The 22,246-nt window shown below is 43.8% G+C and overlaps 1 protein-coding gene and 1 long non-coding RNA gene across 4 annotated transcripts in view; one reads left to right on the top strand and one right to left on the bottom strand.

Annotated features, from left to right (window-relative positions):
• LOC132592653 (uncharacterized) overlaps positions 1-7,274 on the top strand; it is a 20,219-nt gene extending 12,945 nt beyond the window's left edge. The window contains exon 3 of the long non-coding RNA XR_009558176.2: positions 7,117-7,274. This is a non-coding gene — a long non-coding RNA (uncharacterized LOC132592653). The remainder of the gene's footprint in view (positions 1-7,116) is intronic.
• Positions 1-22,246, bottom strand: part of RHOH (ras homolog family member H) — a 26,777-nt gene extending 4,531 nt beyond the window's left edge. Inside the window, exons 1-2 of one of the 3 annotated variants that reach the window (XM_035111923.3) lie at positions 21,930-22,246; positions 15,942-16,005 (exon numbers count right to left, since the gene is read on the bottom strand). The gene's annotated coding sequence lies outside the window, so the exon portion shown is untranslated. Of the gene's footprint in view, positions 1-693; positions 1,871-15,941; positions 16,006-21,929 lie in introns of those variants that run through there. The other 2 variants (XM_088660887.1, XM_035111924.3) reach the window with 2 other exon arrangements.

The following is a 22,246-nucleotide window of genomic DNA, read 5'->3' as shown; positions in this document are numbered from 1 at the left end:
TACAGTCTGCCTCCATTTTTGGATGCCACACAAAGTTATTTCCATGCTCCCTGAATTAACTGTTGCCTGTAGATATGGTACCATCAAGAGAAGAATGGCACCTTTAAGATATTAGAATATATAGAACTTGCCAGTACGAGAAATAATAGATTAAGAAATAAAGACATAAGAATTTAAAAGAGGACTGGGCATTATATATAGAATATTTGGAAAAATGTGATAACAAGAAAGTATGTGTAACAGACGGGGGAAAATACTCAGCAGTAGATGTGACAAAGTGGGACAGTGTAAGGGAATGAAAATAATTTAGTAAAATAAGAAAATGCAGTCAAAAAGACAACAGATAGGAAACCAGAGATAGTGGAAGGAAAGGTTAAATTAAGGCTTATAGAAGTTAATTAAATTGGAGAAACAAGTTACGTTACTATTATTATTTACAGATTATATGTCTTATACTTATGTTCTTTTTCCCCTTTTCTTATTACCATGTGTTTGACTGTAACATACTATGCATTGATAATATGATGAAAACAGAACATTCAAATAAACAATTAAAAAAAAACAACTGTCCCCTGTAGCTGAACAGAGAATGTGGCCACCCACTTGTAAGTGAGCTGCTCCATTTTCCAATTTACTTCGACAGGAGCAGCACTAAATCCTATCACTTTTATGAGAAAGATGCATCTTACCTACCCATAGGAGTCACTGCAACCCAGATGCCTTATTCTCTCCTTAACCACGAAGGCAAACAAAATTCATTTCATCTGTACAGTTATTGCCTTAACAGCTCTGGCCACAATAAAGTGCCACTGGCAATTGTGGTTTTGCTGCTAAGAGACCAATACAGCTATTCCTCTGGAGCAGATTGTGAACCTCTCATAGGCAACGTCCAAATCCTCGGCAGAGGTGCCTGCCTGGCACCCCAACTTCTGCTTGTCACCGTTTATAAGGCAATAGTTGCATCAGAAGAGGCGTTTCCTGCTATGCATGTGTACAACAAGAACGGCTTGAGATAAAGTCTGACCCAACATGGCACGCAAGCCTTCTTGGAAAGTTTTCGAAGGGGACGCTTATTTCTGCGAACCAACTGTGTGAATGGATTGGCAGATCCCTTCGGGGAATTGTTGGAGCATAACGTTGGAAACTTAAATGATGTCAGAAACCTACTTTAACTGAATATGAGGGAGGTTAAAGGAAGGAAGACCAGCCAGGATAAGACTTCAGAGTTTTCCCTGGAAACAAGACATACAGTAAGGGAAGGGGGGGGCAGACTGATATTGTTGGACTACAACTCCCATCATTTCTGACCACAGGCTATGCTAACAAAGCCTGATAGGAATTAGAGTTCAATTGGAACATAGGAAGCTGCATTTGATCAAGTCAGACCATGGAGGTGGCAGGGATTGAAACTGACCCCTTCTGCTACAAAGTTAGCAAAATGTTCAAATATCTGCTGGAAATGTAAAGAAAAAGAAGGTACCTTTTATCATATGTGGACTTGTAAAGTAATAAAAGCTTTCTGGGAGATGATATATAATGAAATGAAAAAAAATATTTAAAATAACTTTTGCTAAAATAAAAACCCAGAAGCCTTTTTATTAGGAATTACAGTGCCAACATTCCAAAGGCTTTTTATGTATGGAACAACAGCCGCTCGGATGCTACTATCCCAGAGATGGAAAGAAGATGAAGTCCGTACCAAAGAAGAATGGCAAACCAAGTTGATGGATTATGCCAAGATGGCAAAGCTGACTGGAAAACTCAGAAACCAAGAGGACAAAAACTTTATAAAAGAATGGGAAGAATTTATAAGTTATCTAGGAGACCACTGTAAGCAGATGGAAACAAGAGCAGGATTTTGACTCACTTTTAGTGTAAAAAACATTATGGATAATAAGGTTTAATATAAAAACTGGAGTATTGACTAATATGCAGTTGTAGACGTTTAAGATAAGACTCCATGGACAAGATGGGGGGAAGTCGCAGGATTCAGAGAATCTCTATATACAGTATGATTTTATTGATTTGTGTTTATATGTATATTTTTATTTGTAAAATTAATAAAATGTTTTGAAAAGAAAAAAGAAACTGAGCCCTTCTGCATGCGAAGCAATGCCCTACTCTGGGGCTACCCTTTGCCAAGGATCATGGAACATAAGAAACTGTCTTATAGCGAGTCAGACCATTGGTCTAGCTAGCTCTTTAATGCCTAGCCTACACTGGCAGCAGTACTCCAGTGACAGGGAGCCAGCCAGCAATAAATCACACGGGGTATGCGAAGTTAACTCTTTATTCGAAGAAACAAGGCTTGCTTGGGGAGCCATGCCTAATGAACACAGCAACCCTCCTCTGTGAGTCTTGCCCCTATGGGGCAGTTGTGGAGGCTGAAGGTCCTCGCCTTCCTGCAGCTGCCTAAATCTCCTCCTCCTCCAGGTCCTTCCCAAGCATGTGGCGCTGTGGTCTAAACCACTGAGCCTCTTGGGCTTGCCGATTGGAAGGTTGGCAGTTCGAATCCACACAACGGAGTGAGCTCTTGTTGCTCTGTCCCAGCTTCTGCCAACCTAGCAGTTTGAAAGCATGCCAGTGGAAGGAGATAAATAGATACCACTGTGGCGGGAAGGTAAATGGCATTTCCGTGCACTCTGGCACCCATCATGGTGTTCTGTTGCGCCAGAAGCGGTTTAGTCATGCTGGCCACATGACCTGGAAAGCTGTTTGTGGACAAACGCCGCCTACCTTCGCCTGAAAGCGAGATGAGCACCACAACCCCATAGTAGCCTTTGACTGGACTTAACCATCCAGGGGGCCTTTACCTTTACAAGAAATCTGAGACCAGGCCAGCATGCCTGTCTCTGCTGTTCCCTTTTCATACCGTGTTTCTCCCAAAATAAGACACGTCTTATATTTATTTTTTCTCTAAAAAAACACATTGCGGCTTATTTTCGGGGGATGTCTTATTTTTTATTGAGCATGGTACGGGGCTTTCTTGCGCCGCCCGCTGAGCCCGCTGCTGGGTCCCTGGGCTTCGTGCGGTGCGGCGCGTCGTGGCTGGGGCTGCTGCCGGCTGCTGCCGGCTACTGCCACTTCGCGCGCCGCCCGCTGAGCCCGCTGCCGGGTCCCTGGGCTTCGTGCGGTGCGGCGCGTCGTGGCTGGGGCTGCTGCCGGCTGCTGCCGGCTACTGCCACTTCGCGCGCCGCCCGCTGAGCCCGCTGCCGGGTCCCTGGGCTTCGTGCGGTGCGGCGGGTCGTGGCTGGGGCTGCTGCCGGCTCCTGCCGGCTCCTGCCACTTCGCGCGCCGCCCGCTGAGCCCGCTGCCGGGTCCCTGGGCTTCGGGCGGTGCGGCGCGTCGTGGCTGGGGCTGCTGCCGGCTCCTGCCGGCTCCTGCCACTTCGCGCGCCGCCCGCTGCCGGGTCCCTGGGCTTTGGGCGGTGCGGCGCGTCATGGCTGGGGCTGCTGCCGGCTCCTGCCGGGTCCTGCGGCTTCGTGCGCCACCCGCTGCCGGGTCCTGGGGCCCGTTCAGTCGGAGCTCGGCGCGTCTCTGTGCTGGGGCTCCCGCTGGGCTGGGGCTTGGCGCGCGCTGCTGCGTTTGCCGGCTCCCGCTGGGTCGGGTAGGTACCGGTACCCCCAACATGTCTTATTTTTGGGGGATGTCTTATATATTTTTGCCTTTAAAAGATCGTGCCATGGCTTATTTTAGAGGCACGTCTTATTTTAGGAGAAACACGGTACCTCTTCTGGTCCTGGGAGATCATGGGAGAGACCAGAGTGTTGAAACAGCAGGAGGAGACACCCTGGCCTGACTCATCCCCACCTCTTCACCTCCCTCCTCTCCTGACTTTGATTCTGGACAGCTGTCTGCCACAGACTCTCTTCAGCTTCCATACCTCCTCCTCCCAGTCTGCTCCCTCTTCTCCTTCTGAGCACTCATTGTTGACCCTCCAGCACTCCCAAGGCTCTGAGCTTTCTTGTCTTGGGGGTTCCCCAGCTAGTGTCTACCACCATTTCTCTGTGCCTAACCAGTCCCGTGACATCCAGGATTTTTCAGACAGGGTCCCTCTCAGCCTTATGGGGGATTTAACCTAAGACTTTTTGCATGCAAGTAGATAACACAGCCCTTCCTCAGTGATAACCAGAGAGCCACAGGCTGCCTTCCCCCTGCGCTACAGAAAAGAAAAACAGATGGGGTAGGAAGATTAGCATCTCTGTGCTCAGTTTTTCATGTTAACGGGAGGAAGTGTTTGCAAGAGAGAGATCATAGATAGGAGATGGATTTAAAAAGCAAGGGATTTTAGACTTGCCATCATAAATGAGCCAACAGGAGCCTCCTATACTGTAGGTTTGAAATCTAGCTGCTCAGCCATTAGCAGTTTATGCCCATTTTATTTTACTCATTAAATTTCAATGCTGCCGTTCGTCTGAAGATCACAACGCAGTTTACAATATAAATAAGTGAATAACAATGGAAATGAAATTGATTTGGCGTCACTTATTTATAGAATAGCCTCTCGAAACCCTGGAATAAAGCGTTAGAAACAAGAAGGGCTGTTGTAGTGACTTCAAGACCAATATATTTCTTATGCTATAAGCTTTTATAGACTAGACTACATATAAACAAATGCACGAAGTGTTAACCTGAGTTGCAGATCATGATCACTGTCTGTACATTTCTGCAGCTCATTTCCTTTCGGACTCACTGTTTAAAGTGTGTCCCCCCCCATGTGTGTGTGTGTTTGTGTGTTTGTGTGTGTATCACATACACACACATGTTTTGGTTACAGGTAGGTAGCCGTGTTGGTCTGGATCGAAGTAAAATAAAAAAATTCCTTCAGTAGCACCTTAAAGACCAACTAAGTTTTTATTTTGGTATGAGCTTTCGTGTGCATGCACACTTCTTCAGAAGAAGTGTGCATGCACACATGTTTGAATGTATATCCAACTGTATCTTTGTCTTCCTCTTTATGGTGAGCTCAGAAGGAAAGTAAGTGCAGAAAATTCGTACCACCTGTGTTAATTGACAACAGTGACAGGATGTCTGTGCTATTAAGAACTGTTTCCTGGGACTGGCTACTGTTAATAATATGATTTACCCTATTAACAGTGGACTTTCTAAATAAATAAATAAAACAGGTGTTTGATAGCACAGATATTGTGGCATTGGTAAACCAACTAGCACAGGCAGTGTAATAAAATCCATTGATTTTACAACTGAACTGTAATTCAGTATAAAATAAAAAAATTCCTTCAGTAGCACCTTAAAGACCAACTAAGTTTTTATTTTGGTATGAGCTTTTGTGTGCATGCACACTTCGTCAGATACACTGAAACAGAATCCACCAGACCCTTATGTATAGGGTGGGGGTGATGGGAATGGGTGATGGGCTGATAGGAGTGGTAAACCTGTTGATGACTGTTAACAACTGTTAATGACTGCAATTGGTCTCACGGGTGGGGGGGGCGGGAAGCAAGGGCTGAGGTGCTAAGGAAATCTTGATCATGTATAATGAGATAAGAATCCTATGTCTTTGTTCATTCCAGGTGGCTCCATGGTTTTAAGCTTGCTAATGAGTTGCAATTCAGCAACTTCTCTTTCCAGTCTGTTTCTGAATTTTTTCTGTAATAAAACAGCTGCTTTGAGATCTTGTATAGAATGTCCTGGGAGATTGAAGTGTTCTCCTACTGGTTTCTCTGTCTTGTGGTTCCTGATGTCAGATTTGTGTCCATTTATCCTTTGGCGTAGGGTTTGGCCTGTTTGTCCAATATAGAGAGCTGAAGGGCACTGTTGGCATTTGATGGCATACACAATGTTAGAAGATGAGCAATTAAATAGTCCTGAGATGCATTCCACCAGGATCCTGGCCTGCCCATCCCAGGCTGTCAGTCGTGTGAAAAGGGGCTTTCCCTCCCCACCACTGGATGAGTCTTACACACAAACTTTTTGTAAAAAAATAAAATGCACATACCCAGATGCCAGATCTTCACCTCTGCTGGGAGTGGTGAGCCTGTAGCCCTCCAGATTCTGTTGGACTACAATTCCCATCATCCCTGACTATTGTGAATGATGGGAGCTGGAGTCCAACAATATCTGGAGAGTCACAATTTGTCCATCCCTAACTTATGTCATAATATCATAGGGAGGTATTTCCTCCTCTCTCTCTATCCATTTTCAGACCCTCCATGTGTCCTTATTTCCCAGGGATGTCCCTAATTTAGAGAAGCCATTTCGGTTTCTGATTTGATCCCAGAATGTCCTGCTTTTCCTTAGGATATCCCTATTTTCATTGGAGAAATGTTGGAGGGCATGGAGTTATCTGACCCCCGAGCCATATAGGGAAGGGTTTTGTTTAAAAAAAAACATGTTTAATGTTTTATTATGGTTTATAAATATGTTGGAAGACACCCAACGTGGCTGGGGCAACCCAGTAAAATGTGTGGAGTATAAATAGTAAAATTATCATTATGGAATGGAACATCCCTATCTTTATCAGAAAAATGTTGGTGGGTATGGAGTTATCCAATCCCCAATCCATCAAAAGGCAATCCTGTATAGGGAAGGTGTTTTTTTAATGTTTAATGTTTTATTATATGTTGTGAGCTGCCCAAAGTGGCTGGGGCAACCCAGTCAGATGAGCAGGATATAAATAAGGTTGTTGTTGTTGTTGTTGTTGTTGTTGTTGTTGTTGTTGTTGTTGTTGTTATGGAGTAGGTAAAAAAGTAAAGGTAAAGGACCCCTGACAGTTAAGTCCATTCGCGGACGACTCTGGGGTTGCAGCGCTCATCTCGCTTTACTGGCCAAGGGAGCCGGCGTTTGTCCGCGGACAGTTTTTCCAGGTCATGTGGCCAGCAGGACTAAGCCACTTCTGGTGAAACCAGAGCAGCCTATTTTCAATGGAGAAATGTTGGAGGGTATGCATTTTCTGTTTGTGTTGTATGTTTTTTAAGGTTATAAACTTGAAGGCAGGGACTGTGTTTCTCTTTCATTTCTTTTTAGAGATTTGGATGAAGACCAGGATTTTATATATATATATATATATATTTAAACCAATAATAATTGCATAATAAATGTGTTAGTCTTTAAAGTGATATAAGATGCCCTGCTTTTTTTATCTTCCTGCCACAGACCAACACAGTGAACCCTCTGGAAAATCTTCATTATCGACTTGATGCATCTGACGTAGTTGGTTCATGCCTTTGAAAGCTCATGCAGCAACGTAAGCATTACTTTTTAAAGTTATAAGACTTGCCTCTACATTTCTAAAGGTTTCTTAGCACAATTAATTTGGGCATTTATTTTGCACCCTTTGCTTATATTATATTATATTATATTATATTATATTATATTATATTATATTATAATGCTTATATTTCCCAAAGACCCTGATGTTGGGAAAGATTGAGGGCACTAGGAGAAGGGGACGACAGAGGACAAGATGGTTGGACAGTGTTCTCGAAGCTACGAACATGAGTTTGACCAAACTGCGGGAGGCAGTGCAAGACAGGAATGCCTGGCGTGCTATGGTCCATGGGGTCACGAAGAGTCGGACACGACTAAACGACTAAACAACAACAACAAAGCTTATATTATTCGTGTGGGTTTTTTTTAAAAAAAGAGAAAAAGTTCGTTGTGCTTTTTAAAAGCTCAGAGTTCGGAAGTTTGCCTGACTGTGATTTTATTACAGCCATATCATAGCAAAGGGTCATTGTGTGTCAATGCAACTTTACGTACAGCACAAAAGCAGCAGTAACGGAGGAAGATGTACCAGCTAGGGACCTTTGTGGGCTCCCATGCTCATGCTTTCGTGTTAAATAGGAAATGTGAGAAAAAAGCCTCTGAGAAAAAAGGAAGGAGGTGGTTTGAGAGAATCCGGCACTGTCGCAGCTCTTCAAATTGTGTAGATTGGCCACAATAATCCTCTGGTTCTGCCAGGAAGGACCGAAGATGGAGCCAAGGATCAGTTGTAAAGATTGACTGTGCAAAAGAAAAATCTACCCTGATGCATTCCAGGAGTATGTCTATCCCAGACACAAACTGGTAAAAGACTCCCACTAAACTACAATTCCCAGGATTCTCTGGAGGACTGTTGAACAGCTACACTGGTATTAATGGATATGAGTTTGTTGTTTAATTATGTCCTAAAACAGGGGTGGTCATTTAATACGTTTAGGTTTTGTACGCCCTGCCTTTAGCTGGATATACTATGATTTTTTAAAAATATTGTTGTAATTTTGGGAAAGCGTCAATAATGTCTGGGAAACACACATCAGAAGTGTTGTGGTTTTTTGGGGCAATTTTTGCAAAAAAAACCTCAACAGCATTTGTGTCTGGATTTTCACTTTTTGACAACCCGAAACAAAACGAAAGTAGCAATAAAACACAAGTGTGTGTGTTTTGCTCGGTCCATGCCCTTGCCAACCTAGCAGTTCGAAAGCACATCAAAGTGCAAGTAGATAAATAGATACCGCTCCGGCGGGAAGGTAAACGGCGTTTCCATGCGCTGCTCTGGTTCTCCAGAAGTGGCTTAGTCGTTGTGGCCACATGACCTGGAAGCTGTCTGCGGACAAATGCTGGCTCCCTTGGCCAGTAAAGCAAGATGAGCACCGCAACCCCAGAGTCGTCCGTGACTGGACTTTACAGTCAGGAATCCCTTTACCTATGTATATATATAGGTTTAGATCCCAGAAGAATGGCCTCTAAAGAAGATAAGCTCTCCCCTATATTACCCGGTAGGTCACTGCGCTTTGCAAGAAAGTTTCTCATTAAATTCTTCATAATACCAAAATCCTCCTTCACAGTAACTCAGAACAGTAACGGCCTCGGTCCTGTATACCTGAAGGAGCGTCTCCACCCCCATCGTTTAGCCCGGACACTGAGATCCAGCGCCGAGGGCCTTCTGGCGGTTTCCTCACTGTGAGAAGCAAAGCTACAGGGAACCAGGCAGAGGGCCTTTTCGGTAGTGGCGCCCGCCCTGTGGAATGCCCTCCCATCGGAGGTCAAGGAGATAAACAACTACCTGACATTTAGAAAACACCTAAAGGCAGCCCTGTTTAGGGAAGTTTTTAATCTGTGATATTTTAATGTATTTTGGTATTTGCTGGAAGCCACCCAGAGTGGTGGGGGAAACCCAGCCAGATGGACGGGGTATAAATAAACAACAACAACAGCAACAACAACAACAGGGCTTTCAGCATGGCTACCTATGGCCTGCGGAAAAGCATCCCTGTCTGAGATATGACAGATGCCCACAGTCTCTACTTTCTGGAAGAGTTTTTTTTTGTCATGGTCGGCTTTTCCAGATGAATGAAAAGAGTCTCTTGCCACCAGTGGTGTGTGGTCTGGGGGGGGGGGCTAGGCCAGTCCCCTAAATGTTCTCTTGGAGCCTCCGTCCCCAAGCCCGGGAAGCTTCTGCCCAGCTTGGGACGATGCTCTGACGGGTCCAAGAGCCGTCCTGCCACAATCCCATAGCCCGCCCACCTTTGGGAAGGAAGCATCCCATGAGAGGCTCGTGATGCTCATGCACACATCAACCCCCAATTTGCCCTTGCAAGCTGACAGCTCTGGCCCTAACTGTCCTCCTATGCAAAATTTCACCCCACACCCCTGGTTGCCAAAGATGCTCATTTTACATCACATCGTTTAATACATGGGTAGGCAAACTAAGGCCCGGGGGTCAGATCTGGCCCAATCACCTTCGAAATCTGGCCTGCGGATGGTCTGCGTGTTTTTACATGAGTACTGTAGAATGTGTCCTTTTATTTAAAATGCATCTCTGGGTTATTTGTGGGGCCTGTCTAGTGTTTTTACATGAGTAGAATGTGTGTTTTTATTTAAAATGCATCTCTGGGTTATTTGTGGGGCATAGGAATTCGTTCATTTCCCCCCCCAAAAAATATAGTCCAGCCCACTACATGGTCTGAGAGACGGTGGACCGGCCCCCTGTTGAAATAGTTTGCGGACCCCTGGTTTAAACCCATCGTCAGCCGCTGTCATTTGAACTGCTCTTAAAGCCCTTTTTATCTGCTTTTAGTGCTTGCCTGTAAGTTCGTGCATTCAGGGCCGTAGCCTGCGGAAGTCCCTCACAACAAATTAGGCAGGCACATGGAAAGAAGATAAAGTCCCAGTCAGAGAAAAATGGCAGATTGAATTGATGGATTATGCCGAAATGGCTAAAATGACCGGAAGAATCAGAAATCAGAAAGACCAAAATCTTCATAAGGAATGGGGAAAATTTATAACTTATCTTTAAAACCATTGTAAACAGATAAAATTGTTAGTAGGATTGGAATAACACTTGTAGTTTAATGGTGAATTTCGACACCGTGGAGAGGTAAAAGATTTACTGCTTTTTTCTTCCATTGTTAGTTCTGACTTTTGTTCCACAGCTTCAGCTTGAAATAAAAAGGCCACTGAGAAGCTTCAGACTTGTCCAAGACTTGCATCACTGCTTCCCCTCATATTCCCCCCCCCCTGCTTCGGTGAATCTGACTACAGAGCTGTGGACCTGAGGGTTCTAGTCCGCAGCAAACAAGTTCACTAAAGTTTTCACAGCAGGGTTTTCTAATAGTTTCCAATGTACAACGAACTCCACCACCATTTCAACAAGTAAGAAAAGACTTGCACAATAAAAGTAGCGAGGCTGCAAAGTCTCTGGGAGATTGGAGCTCTTCAGACGAGCAGTTTCAGAACAGCCCGCCATGCAGTCAATACAAGAGTGGGAAAAATATGTAAGGTTGACAGGCATTTTGACAGGCCATTTTCTTCTCTCTTTCTCTCTCTCACACACATTTGACGACTGGTTTTATGCATTTTCCTTTAAATAATTGTTTAGGGGTACTCTCATTTTGACTCAAGAAAATCACCATTTTATAGTTCAAATCAGGAGAAATAAATACAGTAAATGGACAAAAGTACAAAGATCCACAAAATGTTTAGAGGTATGCATACCCCTGCATACCTCCCAGAAAAAGGCACTGTACGTATGTATGTTTTTACCTTGTGCAATTATCAAAGCCCTGGTTTTATGTATAATAGGAATCTTTTTAGGTCAGCTTGTTTCAACTTCTGACTTTGATTGATCATTTTGATGCATACTTTACTTAGAAGTTTGAGGTTTTAACAGTGAAGCTGTATACAAATTTGGAAAATGAATAAGCAAACAAAAGAACCCATTGCTCTTCATGAGTAATTAAACTGGGAAGAGAAACAGAACTCTGAATTTTAATGTTTATGGAGCGGTTCCCCGACTCTTCAAACCACTCAAAAGCCTTTCATGAAAAGTCAGGGTGTATCATTCCCTTGAATGAAAAAGAAAGAAAGATGGATTTCAGCTTCTGCACTTGCCTAAAAATGGCCTTCATACTGTAAACTGTGTACTGTGTCATTTGAAGGGTTAGCCCAGTACCTTTGGCTGTAAGGTTTTTTACGTTTTAAGCACATGTGTTACAACTTATACAGCAAAGGAAGCATAAGGCTAAACACCGTCTTGCTTCTTTTATTCCGGAGCATCCCAATTAAAATCCAGCTTTTACCAAACTTATTTGATTGCTGTTTATTACTCCTTCTTAATTACTATTTAAATAGTATTACTATATTCCATTTTCTGTTACACCATTCCAAGAATTGATGGAGTGAAATTTCACCTCCAATTTGCTGCTATACGGATCCTGACACCGATAAGGAGGTTAACAATCGTTTCCAAGTCAACATCCTTCATTGTAATCCCTTTAAATAACTCAGTAGTAGCATCTTTGGCTCTAAAGGTAATAAAACAATATTCATTTCCCTGCCTAGACTCCAGATTGTACTCTAAAAAGTCTTTCCCCCTTTAAATGCAGAGGTTTAAAAAATAAAATAAAAATAAAATCCTTGGGAAGTCTAATCTGACCAGAGTCGGAAAAACCCTGCAGTTAAGGGTGAAAAGTCCAGGACAAATGGTGATGCGGTCTACTTTTTGCTCAATTGTGGACAGGTCCTAGGGCAGTGTTTCTCAACCTTTTTTGGGCCACGGCACACTTGTTCCGTGAAAAAAATCACGAGGCACACCACCATTAAAAAAGTTTTAAAAATTAACTCTTTGCCGCCCTATATTATAATTATGACTGTAAGAAACACTTGCCAAATATTGCTTTCTGGCGGGTCAAGCTCATTGCGGCCACGGGCAGGGCGGGAGAAAGCGAGGCAAAGATGGGGGTGTGGGATAAAAGGAAGGAGGGGAGAGGGGAGCGCTTAGTGTTGGGAGAATGGCAACTGGGCTGGAAGAGCGGCGGCGGCGCCTGCGCGTGCTCCCTCCTCGCGCGCTCTAGCTCTCCGCTGCCGGGTTGGCGCCTTGCAGTTCGCGAGCCGCTACCTGTGCGCGCGCCCCCGCGCGCCTGCCTCGCCTTGCCGCGACTTGGCCAACTTTTCTGCCCACCAGCTCTTGCCTGCGCTCCTCCTTCCCCCCCGCCCCCTCTCCCCCCTCCCACTCTCGGCGGCGGATCCCTTTACCTTGGGAGAGGAGGGAGCCTGGGCGCTGTACGGCGGCGCTGCTCTCTCTCAGGGAGGGGTTTTCAGCAGCCGTAAAGCGGCGTGAGAGAGAAGCGGGCGGCTTTCCCTCGGTCTCCCTCCCAAAATTTATTTGCAAAAAAAAGGGGGAGGCTCTGGCCGGCTTCCTGCAGCTAGAGCGAAAGGGGACCACGATGCTGCAAAATCGCCCTTCTCACGTCAGGGCACACCAGCCAGCGTCCCGCGGCACAGTAGTGTGCCGGGGAACAGCGGTTGAGAAACGCTGTCCTAGGGTTGCCTTGAGTGGCTGGATAGATGGGCAGGATATAAATAATATGTTGTTGTTGTTGTTGTTGCCATATTTCAAAAAATAACACTCCAATATTGTTGAGCTTTTTTCTTAAGAAACCCCAAAAGTTGTTACAAACACTCATATGGCAGCTGTTCTATGGGAAATCTATATAAGTGCTGTACATTTTCTTTTGCTTCATTGTGAATCAAGTTTTTGTGGTTTTTTTAATGTGAAATTTATACTTTTTAGCTCATTTTCATTTTTAATTATTTTGCTTCCTGGTCGTTAGAGGATGCTTGGATTTAGTCCTTTACCATGGATTTCCCTTGCATATTTTGCAGCTGATTTTTACGTGGCAACGCTTATTTTGATACTGACGAGGATGCTCTATTTAGTTTAAGTTTTATAGAACGTAGAAATTCTCTCCTTTTTGTTTCAGTATTTGCTGTTTATTTAAGATGTTTTAACCTATGTTGTAAACTTTGTTTAACTACGAGCGGTATATAAATGGTCCAAATAAAAGAAATAAATAATAAAATATCCGGGCGTATGGCAGCCCTAGTTGAACACATGTATTACCGTGTTTCCCCTTTTTTAAGACACCGTCTTATAACTTTTTTCTCTCAAAAAAACACAGGGTGTCTTATTTTTGGTGGGGTGTCTTATTTTTTTATTACCAGTATGGTTTTTATTATGGTATGTTTTATTATTGAGGAACCAGACACTCCAGTTGACCAAGTATTTTGAGCACATCTGTCTGTATGATTTCTCAGTTGTCTTTAGGTAGACAATTGAGTTTTGTGCTGGATCCTGTGCAATGATCAGCCCAGCAAACCATTCTAAAGGGAAGCCAGTTGCAGAGTTTCCAAAACTTCTCATGGCAAAGAAATGAAGCAGAATTTAGGAGATAATTTTGTACTCATGTATAAAAACACAGTATCAGTTACCATACTTCAAAATGGATGTCACAAGCATCTATCTTGTACTTGGGACTAGGAACGGAAATAAAATTATCTCATAAATGGTGGTCCTGGGGATTAATCAAGAAGAAAAAGGAGGAAAAATGGTAACCCTACTTGTACCTTGCAAAAGTACAACTCAAAACATATTGTTAGACTACATTGCAACAGCAGGATTGCCAACTTATTTTTACTGGCTCTGCTCATGTGAGTGTAAGAGCAACCTGCTGTGCAAAAAATAAACTTCCTTTAACTAGTCCCCATTTTCAAGCCCTTTGCTGCTTAGTGCAAAGCAGAAGAGGGCAAAGCAAACCAGCAAGCAGGTGCAATTGACGCTGCTCTGCCCGACTTCATTCTGCATCCCTCCACGCTGCCCACGATTCTTCTGCCCTGGGGTCAACTCACAAACCCCCAGCTTCTCTTCTGCCTGGAGAGAGGGCTTCATCCAGGAGTCTTTTCCAACACTCCAAGCTACAGCCGCCAGTTCCGGGCAGGGGAGGCAGGCAGACTTCCTTGGCAGGGCCAGGCGGAGGCCGCTGGCTCAGGCGTTCCGCCCGGACCGACAGGGCGCTCCAAGTGCTCGGCGCTGTGGAGCACTTGGCGCGCTCCACGCTGCATCCGCCAGTTCTGGGCGGCGGGGAGGCAGGCCTCCTTGGCTGGGCCAGGGGGAGGCCGCTGGCTTAGGCACTCCAACCGGCCCGGCAGGGCGCTCGGCGCGCTCAGCGCTGCAGCCACCAGTTCCCGGACACAAATGCCAGAGGGAAACAGAGCTTCCCTGTTCCTCCGCGCTGCTGCTGCTGTGGCCGCTGTGGCCGCTGTCTCCTCCTCCCGCTTCGGCAGCCCTCGCTGCAGCTTCCCGCTTTGGCGCGCACTGGCCTCGCCAGCAGCCACGCACGCACGCTGCTGTCCTTCCACACGTTTTCCCGGGCTCAGCCTCGGCAATGGAATTCCCCCCTCTTCGCCCAGCGAACTGCCGCAGCAGCAGCAGCTGTTCCCGTTAACGGGCTGCTCCCATTCCGGCCGCAAGCAACAAGCCTCTCTCTCTCTTTCCTCCTGCCGCTCGTGCTCCGTGCGGCACTGCTGCACACTTTATCGGCGCTGCAGCAGCCGCCGCCGCTTACAGGCGCCGACCCGACCCGGCAGGCTTCCTCCTCCTGTCACGGCCGGCATGCTGGGTCCCGCTAGCTGGCTGGGGCGCGCGGAAGTATGGCTTATTTTGGGGGTATGTCTAATAGTTCTCAAATGCTTAAAAACCCTGCCATGGCTTACTTTATGACTACGTATTAAAAAGGGGGAAACACGGTAGTAGCCGTAGCACATCTTCAACCCACAAATCTGCAACAATGGCTTCAGGATGCGGGACCAGGTCAGGGAAATGACATGTGGAAAGAGCTACCCCACCCCACCCCACCCCCGGGACGTTGAAAGCAAACTCAGAGCCACCCACACATGCACAGCTGCTTTTAACTTAAAAAACAGCAATGAAAGGTGGTCATGTTGTATTGTTGACATCAATCCATCTTAAAGCCTGATAAAAAATATTTTCTTTTGACAAAGTAATAAACATAAATAAATAAGAATTAAAATGTGCACCCCACCACTGAGACCATTCCATTGTAACTATCCAACCTCCCAAAATCTAAACACCTCTTGCAGTATTTTTGACCCCTTTCCATTTTATCAGTACAAATTCTACAAACACCCTCCACATCTCATTTCTTCTACATATTCCCCATCTCACCTTAATGGCACATGTTAATTTATCATGAATAGCTCTATCCCACACCTCTTTGTACCATTCTTTCATTTTATATTCTGCTTGCCCCTTCCACTTCCTAGCTATCATAATTTGTGCAGCTGTCAATAAATTTGTGAGTAAGCCATTCATAGCCTGAGAATCTTCCACCCCATCGGAAATGGATAATAATGCTACCTCTGGACTTTTGGTCAGCTTTAACCCAGTGATTTCTGCTATCTCCTTAAACACCCTTTTGTTTAAAAAACAAAACACTGTACATATTTACACCCCCAGCACATGTGAATATAACTCCCTCTTTCCTCCAACACGAACACCAAATATCCCTTGTTTATTTGATTTAATCTGACTGGTGTTAAATACCACCTCCAAAAGCCTGATAAATTTATGGTGCACTGGACTTCTACAGGCAAGAAGTAACCCCATCAGATGCCTGATTTGTGAGCGCAGTTCTCCTTACCTTCCTCTACACCTATCTTCCAGAGTGACTGCTTCGGATGAAGTACTCCTTCCTTCCCCCTACCCTAAAACAAAAATGTAAAAAAAAATCGGGTCACTTGCAGAATGACATTCTATTTTACGAAGCAGTCTTATGAAAACAGGAATTTCTGGGTCTATGGATGTTAACATAGACTTTAATCACAACCATTTCATTCTCTGCTAAGCATCAAGCGAGACATGAAGTTTGTGGGACAGTTAGGCTTTGTGCAGCTGTTTTAGTTAGTTATATAATAACCAGAGGTGAAGAGGGGGGGGACTGGATTGGGGTGAGGGGTCTTTAACCCTTTTCCTCACTTCCGTCCTAATCGGAATTCTGCCATGCCATGCCTGGCATTGCAACTGGAGGAAAGCATCAATGGTCCCACTCTGGCTCAGGGGTCCCCTGAAGCAAGCATTTTGTTAAACCAAAATAATCTATGTGAGACCAAACTACACGGTCAAAGTCATGTTTAGTTTGGCCTAAGATTTTTGTCTCTTTTTTCTGATATTGTTCATGTGCGTTTAAGAAGTGTAAGAGGTGAAGGAGTTTTTGGTTTTTTTTTGGGGGGGGTCTGGAGATTGATTGTGGGGAGACCATCACCTGATAAATTTCTGCTTTTAGAGCTGTTTTTAAAGGCACGTAAGTGAGACCTGGTAAAAATACGGCAACTTTCCTTTTTTTGTACTGAAAATGGAAAGAGGCAATTGTCAAAAAGGTTACAATGCGTGGATTAATCTGAAGGAAGCCCAAGGTGTGTGAATGATGGAAAAGCTCCTAGGAGCTTTGCCATATGTATAGCTCAGATGCACAGCTCATCTGTTTCATTTCCACATTGCAAAAATATACCCCTGTAGCTATTTTCTGGTCATTTTCTGGTATACCCGCATGTTTCCAGATTATGAGGTTTGAACCTGACATTTGCAGCATTTGCAGGACATATTATAAATCAGTAGGTGCAGGTGTATAAACACATTTAGGAAATATGCCTATTGTACTTGTGGGATGCAAGATTCAGATACAATTTACAGAGAACCTATTCACTCAGAGACTGAGCTGTCTGCAATGCAGCTGGGTCTGTATTGCTTCTCTGACTCCTGCTTAGGAGGAGGAAGAGAAACCATCATAGATAGGGCAAATGGCTCTTCTAGACTCACAGCTATTCCACACTGACATCACACCAGATGCTTTTGAATTGTGTGGTCACTAGGCAGAAGGATATGGGATTGGTGTAAAAGGCCAAGACACCCCAAAATTGTTGAGCTTTTTAAGGAAAACCCGGAGTTGTTGTTGAGCTTTTTAAGGAAAATCAGGAGTTGTTGAGCTTACCCCCCCCCCCCAAAAAAAATGGCCGTAAAAAGATCCAGGAAAAAGGATTGTCTATTGGAGAGTCTCCCAGACGTCTTTAAAAAAACAGCACTGACCTATGGTGCTGTACATCCATATTCTGCTAGCCAAACCCATCTGTTTTTAAATCAGCCACTACATGCATTTGACACCATGTCTATAACCACCTGGGCTCCCTGGTATATCTTAGTTGCCCAAGATATCTATGTGGGCCCCAATCTAACTTAATCTGTGGGGAACAGTTTAGGATAAAATGCATATTCTGTAGAAGAACCAGGAATCCTCAGGCCTCCTCAGAGGCAGACACTCCAAGTGTCCCCACATCATTTTTGGTGCCTTATTTTGCTTTTGTGTGTTGCCGTTTTTAGTTTTTATTATGGCGAGGGGCCTCAAAAGCAGCAAGTGGCCCGGAGCTCCTCTGGACCGCTGCATACCCTCTAACATTTATCTGATGAAAATAGGGATGCTTCATTCCATGATGATAATTTTACTATTTATACCCCACACATCTTATTGGGTTGCCCCAGCACTCTGGGCGGCTTCCAATATATATAAAAACATAATAAAATGTTAAACATTAAGAGAAAACTTCCCTAAGCAGGATTGCTTTCAGGCATAATACCCTCCAACATTTCTACAATGAAAATAGAGACATCCTAAGGAAAAGCAGGACATTCTGAGATCAAATCAGAAACCGGGATGGCTTCTCTAAATCAGGAACGTCCCTGGAAAATAGGGACATTTGGAGGATCTGCAAGAGACAGTAGTCCCAGTGCCTGATTTACGTATAAGCTAAGCAAGCCACACTCTTAAGGCCACACTCTCTTGGGGCCCCGCAAAAAAAATTAAAGGAAAAAAAAAACCTGGATGTGCATTTCCAAAATATAAGATAAAAAGACAAATCAAATAAAACCTACATACAGCAACAGTGTTTTGTGTTCTGTAGGCTCCTATGATGTAAGTAATTACCATATAGCATATATTCAACACAAAAAACAGTGGCAATTTGTTGTTATCAAAGGACAGCTGGACATATAAAGGGCCTCATTACCTTCAGTAGCTTAGGGCCTCATCAAACCTAAATCAAGCCCTGAGTAGAGCCCTTTCTTTCCCACAAAGAAATGATCTCTGGGTAGGACACAGATACTTGCAACCCACCACAGAAACACTTTTGTGATTTCTGCGGGCTCAAGGCACATGCACCTAACTGCACTGGTTTATGGACTGTGTAAAAAACACCGCAAACTGTGGTCCAAAGTTTGGAATGGCACGTTGACTTCCCAGTCTTTGGGTTTTTGATACAAAATGTATCTGACAGCAACCATCTTTCCCTTGTGAGGTCTGGTGGCGTCTTTTAAAATGACCACTGATAGTCAGTTTCTCAAAGCACAATGCTTAGTATTCTGTACGTTATCAACTTGTTCGATTCAGAGAAGAATCTTGAACTTCAGCCATGTCTGTATATGTGCACATATCACACACACTTTATAAAATAAAGGGGTGAAGTGTGGCAATGCTAGAAAGAAAAATTATAATTGTGTCGGCAGCCTTTTAGAACAGAGCATTCAACCAATTTACTAGGGAGCCTTCCTTTCAAATGTGGTCTTCTCCCACGTCCTATCTGTGCATGCTAAAATTTTGGCTTCAGCTGTATCCTCAAGTTATGGATCATGATGATCGATTCATCTTTTAGGAATCGGCTTGTCAGGAGATAGGGACAGGATCACGTTGAGCAACTTCAAATCTCATTGGTTTCAGTGGAATATTCAAGTGCATTCTTAACTTTCTCCCATTTAAATCGATAGCATTTCATTGTACAAATTGGAAGAATAGAATATGGTGTATCACTGTCACTTCTGTGGGCCAGATTTCATTTCAGAGAAATATACATTTTTTTTAAAAAAAAACACCCAAACTTTAATAATACAGCCTAATAATACAGTATATGCTAGCATGTTTGTTAGAACTATTAACGGTCACTGCAGAACAAGACAGGATTTCTAAACTCACTTACCTGGGAGCAAGCCCCACCGAATTCAGTAGGGCTCACTTCTAAGTAGACAAGATTAGAATCATGTAACCTGTGAAAATCTCCAGGCTACAATCTAACATGGATTTAGATGCACACAAGCCTACTGATGATTTCATCTTTACACTCCTAATTCTGTAGTGGGGCCTCTCATCATTCAGATTGTTTTATACATGGCAGCAGAGGGGAATATTTCTCTTTCTTTGCCTGCTTATTCCAGGTTATTCTGTGTGGCACATTTGACATCATATACCTCCCTGATCTTTTTCCCAGGACAAGTCCTGCGATTGAAGGGGAAGTGAGGAATGCAGCAGGACCTTCCTCCCAAACGTTTCAGGATCCGAAATAAGATCAGCTATTGATTGCCTTCCTCGGCTTCCTTTACCCGCTCCCTATGATGAATCTATTTCTGTGTGTATTCTGAACACGTTCTGAATCTAGGACAAAATATCCCGATTGAACTTGCTCTTTCCACAGTGTTACTGTTGATTCCAAAGATGGCTTTTCCGGGACTTGGAGTGAGTTACAAAAATAAAAACATACGATACATAAAATTAAAAACACACATTAAAACACTAGAAAATACAACATTAGACCAAATTCAGGGTGCAAAGATCTCCTGAAATAAAACCATCTTAACCTGGCGCATCTGAAACAGCAGGGTGGTGCCTGCCTGATTTCTGATGGGAGGGAGTTCCATTGAGTTGGACCCACAACACCAAATGCATAAGCTTGAGCTGGCAAATATATGGATAAACTTGAACTGGCGTGCATGTGCTTTATCCAACCAAAGTTAAGTGGCCGCAAAGTCTTTTAATTTCAAAGGGGCAGATAAGCATATATTTAAGCATATATTTTATTGAAATCACTGGGATGAGAACATTTAAACTAGATTGTGCCCTTTACTGCTTGTATATTTGGCTTCATATCTCCATCACTGCATATCCTCGCAACATTTCTCCAATGAAAATAGGAATGTCCTATTCCATCATCATCATCATCATCATCATCATAGCCAGCTGTCTGACTAGGCAGCTCCAGCCACTTTGGGCAGCTTCCAGCATATATAAAACATAACGAAACATTTTTAAACTTCCCTATATATTCAGATGTCTTCTAAATGCTGTATAATTACTTATCTCATTGGCCTCATAACTCCATACCCTCCACCATTTCTTTGATGAAAATAGGGACATCCTAAGGAGAAGTGGGACATTCCAGGATCAAATCAGAAACTGGGATGGCTTCTGTAAATCTGGAACTGTCCCTGGAAAATAGGGACACTTGGAGGGTCGGTGTGCAATCCCTAAAGATTAGCCAAACAACACTCAACATGTAGCGTGTCTGAACCTCATGAACTACGGTTGAAGTTTATTCTGGGTTCAATCCTTAGCATCTCCAGGTGAGAACCTGGGCTGAGAGAGAACTCTGGAAAGCTGCTGCCAAGCGTCTGATTCAATATAAAGCAGCTTCCTTGTAATTCTCAATATGCCTGCCGACAGAGCAAACCTATATATGTCTACTCAGAAGTAAGTCCCATTGAGCTCAGTGGGGCCTACTCACAAGTAGAGGATTATAGCCCAAACTGACAATGTGCCCTCCTCAATTTATTGCCAGGCCTGAGCAAAGGGTACATTGCAAACTTTTCTGCCTTAAGAACTTGCATTTTCTTGATTCCTCCATAAAGTGCCATACACATCGAGGCGGCGTACAAATAAAATTCAAGTTGACAACATATTTAAGCTGTAGCAACCCAAATCACGCTAATTGTCAAAACTTTGCTTTAAAACTTTGCTTTGCACTTCGTCCCGGATCCAACAGTCCTCTGCTGTGCGATACTGGGAGAGTTGTACACAGGCAGTGCTGCCGAACGTATACAAACCTATGAATCTCACTACATGTCAAGAGACAATGCACATATTTTTGTAAACTAAGAAATCTTTAATAAATATATATATATATATATTTAAAAAATCAAACAGGCTAGCAGACAGCCCCCCAAGCATCCTTTCTCTTTTTTTAGTTATTATGACAATAATTTTTATAGAAATGAAGAAGGCAATTAGACAAAACTGTTCTGTTTTGAGTACCACCCTAATAATAATAATACAGTAATAATAATATTATTGTTGATACCCCACCCATCTGGCTAGGTTTCCCCAGCCACTCTGGGCAGCTTCCCACAAAATATAAAAAATAACAAAATGTCAGGCATTAAAAACTTCCCTGAACAGGGCTGCCTTCAGATGCTTTCTAAAAGTTGTGCAATTCTTTATCTCCCTGACATCTGACAGGAAGGCATTCCACAGGGAGGGTGCCACTGCCAAGAAGGCCCTCTGCCTAGTTCCCTGTAACTTGGCTTCTCGTAGTGAGGGAACCACCAGAAGACCCTCGGAAGTGGACCTCAGTGTCCGGGCTGAACGATGGAGGTGGAGACGTTCAGCGGGAGTGCTTGGACATATCCTTAATAATCAGCGAGGAAAGTGGGTAGATAGACCTTCAGAAAGAAAGAAAGAAAGAAAGAAAGAAAGAAAGAAAGAAAGAAAGAAAGAAAGAAAGAAAGAAAGAAAGAAAGAAAGAAAGAACCTACTTACCAGATTCAGGATGATAAACAATATCACTTGTAAACTTTGGCAACGAACAGTGTTCTTAGGAAGCTGATAATTAAAAATTACGGCCCATTCTCCATTCCCTTTGCAGTCATCATTTTGCAATAATTTACCACTTCAAGCAGCAAAAAGAGGCCAATGCAGCTGTCTTAATTTTCAAATAAGCACCACTGCCCTTTACTAGCTTCAGCAGAGAAGAAAGTGGTGTGAAGGGAAGGGAGAAGGAGGAGAGAGAGATAAGTCAGCAGTTGAGTTTGTGTCAGTTTCCTGAGGGCTTCTCAGCTCTGCCTGTGTGGGTTTTG

Source organism: Zootoca vivipara, chromosome Z1 (assembly GCF_965207765.1).
Source record: "Zootoca vivipara chromosome Z1, rZooViv2.hap1.1, whole genome shotgun sequence".
NCBI lineage: Eukaryota > Metazoa > Chordata > Lepidosauria > Squamata > Lacertidae > Zootoca > Zootoca vivipara.
Note: the sequence above shows the minus strand (reverse complement) of the source record. Positions and strands in the feature narration are given on the sequence as shown.